Source organism: Chiloscyllium plagiosum, unplaced genomic scaffold, assembly GCF_037043375.1.
Source record: "Chiloscyllium plagiosum isolate Xiang-an unplaced genomic scaffold, Cpla_swu_hap1 HiC_scaffold_23, whole genome shotgun sequence".
Lineage (NCBI taxonomy): Eukaryota > Metazoa > Chordata > Chondrichthyes > Orectolobiformes > Hemiscylliidae > Chiloscyllium > Chiloscyllium plagiosum.
This window is the reverse complement of record NW_028270161.1, coordinates 20,893,201-20,901,381: the sequence shown is the minus strand read 5'-3', so window position 1 is coordinate 20,901,381 and position 8,181 is coordinate 20,893,201. Positions and strand designations below refer to the sequence as shown.

At 43.0% G+C, this 8,181-nt stretch overlaps 2 non-coding genes across 2 annotated transcripts; one reads left to right on the top strand and one right to left on the bottom strand.

Moving 5' to 3' along the window:
* Positions 1-3,870: 3,870 nt before the first annotated feature.
* trnap-agg (transfer RNA proline (anticodon AGG)) lies at positions 3,871-3,960 on the bottom strand. Its single transcript is given in 2 exon segments — positions 3,871-3,906; positions 3,925-3,960. It is a non-coding gene; the product is annotated as a tRNA-Pro (tRNA).
* Positions 3,961-7,469: 3,509 nt separating this feature from the next.
* Positions 7,470-7,559, top strand: trnap-agg (transfer RNA proline (anticodon AGG)). The gene is given in 2 exon segments: positions 7,470-7,505; positions 7,524-7,559. It is a non-coding gene; the product is annotated as a tRNA-Pro (tRNA).
* The last annotated feature ends 622 nt before the right edge of the window (positions 7,560-8,181 follow it).

The window sequence follows — 8,181 nt, the reverse complement described above, 5'->3', positions numbered from 1 at the left end:
AGTGTGTGGCTGGAGGGATAATGTAGGAGGGAAGGATTTGGATTCTTGAGGCATTGGGACTAATTCTATGGAAGATAGAATCTGTAGACGCTGGATGGGTTGTACCCAACAAGATCAGGACCAATATTCTTAGAGGCATTTGCTAGTACTTTAGGGGAGAGTTTAAACAAGAGTGGCAGGGGGTTGGGAATATGAGCAAGGAGAAATGATGGTGAAAACAAGGATGGAAATGGAAGATAGAAAAGTGGAAAGCACATAGACTAACAGTAAACAGTGCTATTGTACAAAAAGAATATCTAAAACTGTAAATAAAAACACAAGTTTTAGGTATTATATTGAATGCATCTATTTGCAATAAGATACATAAACTGACAAGACAAAGATTTGTTAATGTGTATGATATAGTTGCAAGTACAGATACATGCCTCTGTGGTGACAAGGGCTGGAAGCTAAACATTCAAGAGTATTCAATGTTTAGGAAAGGCACGCCGGAAGGAAAAGGAAGTGGCATGGCATTAAACTGAAATATGAAACCAGTGCTGTCGTGAGAAAAAAGTTTGACACAGGAAATCTAGATGTGGTCAATTTTGGTTGAGCTAAAAAGCAACAAGAGGTGAAAACATTAGTGGGAGTGGTCTGGAGGTCTCCAAACAATCGTGTTAAGGTAGGGGATGGCTATAAGTGGGAATTTAGGGATATATGTAACAACTGATTTTAATCTACAAATAAACTGAGCAAATTACATTAACAATGATACTTTGGAAGATGAATTCCTGGAGTGTGGGCAGAAAACATTTTTTAGATCAGTACTTTGAGGAACCAACTACTCAACTTAGATTTCCTTTCATGCGATGAAAAGGGGGTTAATTAATAATTTTGTAGTGAGAGCTCTTTTAGGAAAAAGTGGCCATAACGTGACAATTCTTTATAGAAAGTGAAATAGTCCAATCTGAAACTAAGGTCTTAAAACAAAACAAAGGAAACTGCAAAGGTATGAGGAGTGATTTGGCTGCGACAGACTGGGTAGCATTATTAAAAGATATGGTAGTGAATAGGCAGTGGCTAATATTTAAGGAATGAGTGCATGAATTGACAAAAGACCACAAGACCTAGGAGCAGATGTAGGTCATTCAGCCCACTGAGTCTGCTGCATGGTTCAACGAGATCATGGCTGGTCTGATGATCAGCGATTCCACTTTCATGTCTTATCCTCATAACCCCTAATTCCCTTACTGATTAAAATTCTGTCTGTCTCAGCCTTGAACATACTTAACAACCCAGCATTGATAGCCCTGTGCGGTCAAGAATTCCACAGACCGACTACTTTCTGACAGAAGAAATTCCTCCTCATGTCTGTTTTAAAGGCACAATCCCTGACTCTAAGATTATGCCCTCTGGTCCCACAAAGGGTGAGTCTTACAGCAGTTATACGTTCCTTTTGAGCAAAATCAACAATAGGAAAAGTGGCCTACCTGTGACTAATAAAAGAAATTAAGTCCAATTCAAAGAGAAGCCATATTAAGTTGCTTGAAAAAAGTAGCAAGTTTGAGGATTTGGAGCAGTTTAGAATTCAGCAAACATGGATCAAGAGTTGATCAAGAGAGGAAAAATAGAGTTTGAGAGTAATCTTGCAAAGATCATAAGAGCAGACTGTTAGGACTTCTACAATTAGGAAAGAAGAAAAAGATTAGTGCAGACTAATGTAAGACCCAGACAGTATGAAACAGGAAAATTGATACATGAGAATAAGGAAATAGCAGAGCAATTAAATAACTATTTTAGTTTCATCTTCATAGAAGGAAACAGAAATAAATTTCCATAAATGTTATTAAAGCAAACAACTATTGGGAAAGAAGAACTGAAGGAATTAATACTTGTAAAATAGGTATTATTAGTAAAATTAACTCTAGCTCCTGTGTTGATTTTAGCATTTAGGGTGTACTGTCCTGCCTTTTCAGGATATATTATATGAATGGTTGCATAAGCTTCCTATCACCTTATACAGTCAACATGCTTTGTGATATTAACAATATTAAAAACTCGGCCATATTCTGATACTGCTTGTTTGACTCAGAACTTCACTGATGTGTTTGCTTTGTGCAAATTCTTAACACTTTTCTTGCTGCCAGTGTTGTGTCTTATTGGTCATCAGAGTTTTGTCTTGAGATGTTGCTTGACCTTTCGAACCAGATTTCCTGTACATGCATGCCCAATGTCCCTTGGTGCCATAATATCTCTTGCTTTCCAAATATCAAGAAAAGCTGGACAGTTTTTGGATGCAACAAAAAGCATTTGATACAGATAATCTTGTTTTGCTGACCATAACCAATGTATTGGTTGCACATAAAGCATGTAGTTGTTGTTGGCCTGCCACTATAGCTTCATACTTGCTTTCATCCTAAAGTAATGCTTCAATGGTACAATGCTATCTCTTGTTGAAATGATCATTCCTAAAGGCTTCAAATGGCTTTGTGCTGATTACTAACTTAATGAGAACCTCTGACAATCCCTCCTTAGAAAAGTAAACTCATGCCTTTTGTTGGGCATGTTCCGACAAACTGGTAATGGATTTTTGAGATTACTGTCTGTACAACAAGAGCTTGAGTCTGTTAATCTTGAAGTTAATTCATACCTTGAGCTGATCTGAAAGGATTTCCCGGATCTTTTCTGGATTTTTCTGATCACCGTTGAAAAGATCTAATGTATTAATTCTGCAAAGCCCCTACTCATTAGCGTGAAACAACATTGTTATGATTCTTTTCTCAATTGTACATCACTTTATGTGTAAAATAGAACCATTGTAATTTAGTAAAGGTGTCATTACATGCCCATTCCATAATACGGTTTCTGCTATCCATGATTCAGCCTTTAAAAAATGAAAAATCTTAAAAAGATTTTCTTCTTGAAAATCACCTTGACTGTGTGTCAATCGAAAATAAAAGTGCTTTCTTTTAGAACCAGACTGTGCAGCTGTAGTGAGAGAGTTTACTTACATATCAACTGTCAGGACAGAGCAAAGTAAGTTTCCAGTTCTCTGTAGTATCTCAGCTGTAAAGTGGACTATGACTTCTTTTTCATATTCTTAATTCAGGCAATTTTAAAAATAAATTATCTTGAATGAGATTACATTTCAATTAAAAGAAATTAGCTCAGACTTATTGGAAGATAATGCCTTATTTACAGATCAGTACAGCATCTATACACAGCGAAACTGATATTGTTGATTGTCTGAATTCAAAGCTGTTGTCCAGTTGGTCTTCAATTAGTTTACCAAATATTTTCCACCAAAGTATTCGGTTTTTTTATAGATGGCCACTGCTTCTAGCCAGGATATAACCTTACCTCTATCAGGATATTTTTGCCGATATAGTAATGTTTATGATATTCCACATAATATAAGAAACATATTATAGTATTGCAGAATCTAAGATAATTATTATAACTAGCTATTGCATACAAATGTTACATTCAAAACACATTATTGTCTGGGCTAATATTCATTTGTTAGATTACAACTGAGCAGCATACTTTGAATAAAATGTCAGGCTTCAAGTGATCGCTGGTAAGATGGAGTGTAGGACATTTATACCCTCAGATATAATACTGTTATGATGTTGAGCATCTCTCTTAAAGGTATGTTTATTATGAGACATAACACAATAGGATGTGGATGAAGAAGTCATAAATAGGGAAAATTGGCAATACTTAAGTTCATTGGGGATGGGGTGGGGGGCAAGATTGGTTGAGATTGAATTTATTTGAGATGCTAGAGTAATGACAATAGAATTATACAGCAAAGAAACTTTGTAAAATACAATTGTGTAATTCATTGTTTTTAATCTATCTGGTGAAAGAGTTAAAAAAAAAATAGGGCTCGTCCGGGATTTGAACCCGGGACCTCTCGCAATTTCAGCTTTGGTAGTACCCTAAGCGAGAATCATGCCCCTAGACCAACGAGCCTCTCTGTTGTTGTTATGGTTCCTGTTCTCTCTAAGAACAGCCACATCTGTCTGATTTCCCTGCACATAGCAGTTTAAAGGAATGATGCTCAAGTTACCAAAGCATAGCCTCCACATACACGCAGCACAAAGAAAGTCTGTACCATAGTATGCTCACAAAGATTAACCAAATCTTATTATTCCCACCCCAACCTTCAGAGGACACCCCATCTTAAATAAAGAGCAGGATAGCTGTGTATTTATGTGCATTTATTTAGTTCAGATTCTCCTTAACAGATTTGTGACAAACTTCATGAATTTCACAGTTGAAGAAGTTCTATAATCTATATTCTAAACCTGAAAAAAGAAACACCTTTCCAAATGCCTGAAAAGATGATTTTTAGCAAATTAAATATTCTGAAGTGTAGTGCGTGTGCTAACTGTAAGTCTATTTGTGTGAGATTTTGGAGTGTGTCTTGAATCCACACGTTCCTGATGCTGTAATCCTAGTTGAGACCCTTACATGTTTCAAACCAGCTAGTTGATTGTACGGAGCAGCACGGCAAAACTTTACCATATCCTCACCTGTATTCCCCAGCAAAACTGTTGATTAATGATCTGAACCTTGGCTGATTCCTTTCAGTTGGAGAAAGTGAGGACTGCAGATGCTGGAGATCAGAGCTGAAAATGTGTTGCTGGAAAAGCGCAGCAGGTCAGGCAGCATCCAAGGAACAGGAGAATCGACGTTTCGGGCATAAGCCCTTCTTCAGGAATGAGGAAAGTGTGTCCAGCAGGCTAAGATAAAAGGTAGGGAGGAGGGACTTGGGGGAGGGGCATTGGAAATACGATAGGTGGAGCGAGATCAAGGTGAGGGTGATAGGCCGAGTGGGGTGGGGGTGGGGAGGTCAGGAAGAAGATTGCAGGTTAGGTAGGCGGTGCTGAGTTTGAGGGATTTGACTGAGACAAGGTGGGGGGAGGGGAAATGAGGAAACTGGAGAAATCTGAGTTCATCCCTTGTGGTTGGAGGGTTCCCAGGCAGAAGATGAGGCGCTCTTCCTCCAACCGTCGTGTTGCCATGGTCTGGTGATGAAGGAGTCCAAGGACCTGCATGTCCTTGGTGGAGTGGGAGGGGGAGTTAAAGTGTTGGGCTACGGGGTGGTTGGGTTGGTTGGTGCGAGTGTCCCAGAGGTGTTCTCTGAAATGTTCCGCAAGTAGGTGGCGTGTCTCCCCAATATAGAGGAGGCCACATCGGGTGCAGCGGATGCAATAGATGATGTGTGTGGAGGTGCAGGTGAATTTGTGGCGGATATGGAAGTGTCCCTTGGGGCCTTGGAGGGAAGTAAGGGGGGAGGTGTGGGCGCAAGTTTTGCATTTTTGCGGTTGCAGGGGAAGGTGCCGGGAGTGGAGGTTGGGTTGGTGGGGAGTGTGGACCTGACAAGGGAATCACGGAGGGAGTGGTCTTTTCGGAACGCTGATAGGGGAGGGGAGGGAAATGTATCCCTGGTGGTGGAGTCCGTTTGGAGGTGGCGGAAATGACGGCGGATGATACGTTGTACATGGAGGTTGGTGGGGTGGTAGGTGAGGACCAGTGGGGTTCTGTCCTGGTGGCGATTGGAGGGGCAGGGCTCAAGGGCGGAGGAGTGGAAGTAGAAGAGATGCGGTGGAGGGCATCGTCGACTACATCTGGCGGGAAATTGCAGTCCTTGAAGAAGGAGGCCATCTGGGTTGTACGGTTTTGGAACTGGTCCTCCTGGGAGCAGATGCGGTGGAGACAAAGGAATTGGGAATATGGGATGGCAGGGTGGGAGGAGGTGTAGTCTAGGTAGCTGTGGGAGTCGGTCGGTTTATAGTAAATGTCCGTGTTGATTCGGTCACCCGAGATAGAAATGGAAAGGTCTTGGAAGGGGAGGGAGGAGTCTGAGACGGTCCAGATGAATTTGAGGTCGGGGTGGAAGGTGTTGGTAAAGTGGATGAACTGTTCAACCTCCTCATGGGAGCACGAGGCAGCGCCGATACAGTCATCGATGTAGCGGAGGAAAAGGTGGGTGGTGCCAGCGTAGCTGCGGAAGATGGACTGTTCCACATATCCTACGAAGAGGCAGGCATAGCTGGGGCCCATGCGGATGCCCATGGCTACTCCTTTGGTTTGGAGGAAGTGGGAGGATTGGAAAGAGAAGTTGTTCAGGGTGAGGACCAGTTCAGTCAGTCGAAGGAGGGTGTCGGTGGAAGGGTACTGGTTGGTACGGCGGGAAAGGAAGAAGCGGAGGGCTTTAAGTCCTTCGTGATGGGGAATGGAGGTGTACAGGGACTGGATGTCCTTGGTGAAGATAAGGCGTTGGGGACCGAGGAAGCGAAAATCATGGAGGAGGTGGAGGGCGTGGGTGGGGTCCCGAACATAGGTGGGGAGTTCTTGGACTAAGGGGGACAGGACCGTGTCGAGGTATGCAGAGATGAGTTCGGTGGGGCAGGAGCAGGCTGAGACAATGGGTCGGCCGGGGGAGTCAGGTTTGTGGATTTTGGGCAGGAGGTAGAAACGGGCGGTGAGGGGTTGTGGGACTATGAGGTTGGAGGCAGTGGATGGGAGATCCCCTGAGGTGATGAGGTTCTGGATGGTCTGGGAGATGATGGTTTGGTGGTGGGAGGTGGGGTCATGGTCAAGGGGGCAGTAGGAGGAGGTGTCCACGAGCTGGCGTTTAGCCTCAGCGGTGTAAAGGTCAGTGCGCCAAACTACTACCGCGCCCCCCCCAACCACCCCGTAGCCCAACACTTTAACTCCCCCTCCCACTCCACCAAGGACATGCAGGTCCTTGGACTCCTTCATCGCCACACCATGGCAACACGACGGTTGGAGGAAGACCGCCTCATCTTCTGCCTGGGAACCCTCCAACCACAAGGGATGAACTCAGATTTCTCCAGTTTCCTCATTTCCCCTCCACCCACCTTGTCTCAGTCAAATCCCTCGAACTCAGCACCGCCTACCTAACCTGCAATCTTCTTCCTGACCTCTTCGCCCCCACCACACTCCGGCCTATCACCCTCACTTTGACCTCCCTCCACCTATCGCATTTCCAACGCCCCTTTCCCAAGTCCCTCCTCCCTACCTTTTATCTTAGCCTGCTGGGCACACTTTCCTCATTCCTGAAGAAGGGCTTATGCCCGAAACATCGATTCTCCTGTTCCTTGGATGCTGCCTGACCTGCTGCGCTTTTCCAGCAACACATTTTCAGCTCTGATTCCTTTCAGTTGCCTGGCATTTTAAAAAACAAGTACTGAGACTAATTATATTACTGTAAATACCAGCTGGTTTAGATCAGAGGACTCAATTCAAGTTTAAAGTTTGTGTTTTACAGATCTGCACATCTCCCTTAAACATTGCCGAGCTGATGAGGAACATGTGTGTGTATTGTGCTGCTGTTGAGTCTCTATGTAACCTGATCCACATTCCATACAGCTCTGATGTGCAGCTTGAAGTAGCAGAGACGTGGCAGTTCTGAGAAAGAAGTTAAAAATCTTCAGTCATGACTAGAAGAGGGCTCGTTGGTCTAGGGGCATGATTCTCGCTTAGGGGAAATTACCAGTCTAAGCTGCGAGAGGTCCCGGGTTCAAATCCCGGACGAGCCCTGTTTTTTGGTCGAATGATAGAAATAAATAATCAGGACTTCAAATTTTTGAATGATCCTCCAACAACCAGAATAGTTTATTTTCTGTTTAGAGATCACAGCCTTAGCTTTAACCCATTTGTTAGTTTTTTTGTCCTTTCTCGCACATTTGACTTTCACTGAACCATGTCTATGCATTAAATTTTCTATCAGCTGTATGGTTTACTTGTGGAAGGCATTACAAACCAAGTCCAATCCTGCTTAATTGTGGATTCAAGTCCCACAGAGGAATATCATTTGACCTAATGTTCCCAGTGCAGGACTAATGGTGTCAGTCCTGTCGGAAGTGCCATCTGAGACATCATATCGAAACTCTATCAAATAGATGTGAAAGATCCCATGACACCACTGTAGAAGAGAAGTGGAGTTCTTCATGTGCCTTGGACTAGCTTGATCTCCTCACAGCACTGCTAGTACAGATAATCTGGTCATTTATCTTATTTCTGTTTGTTGGAGATAAAGCAGCTGTTGAACGTCTATGTTATACCAGTGACCAAACTCAAAAGAATTTTTTTAGCTGTAAAGAGCTTTTGGCTGCCCTGAGGCTGCGTTTTATATATATATATATATATATATATATATAA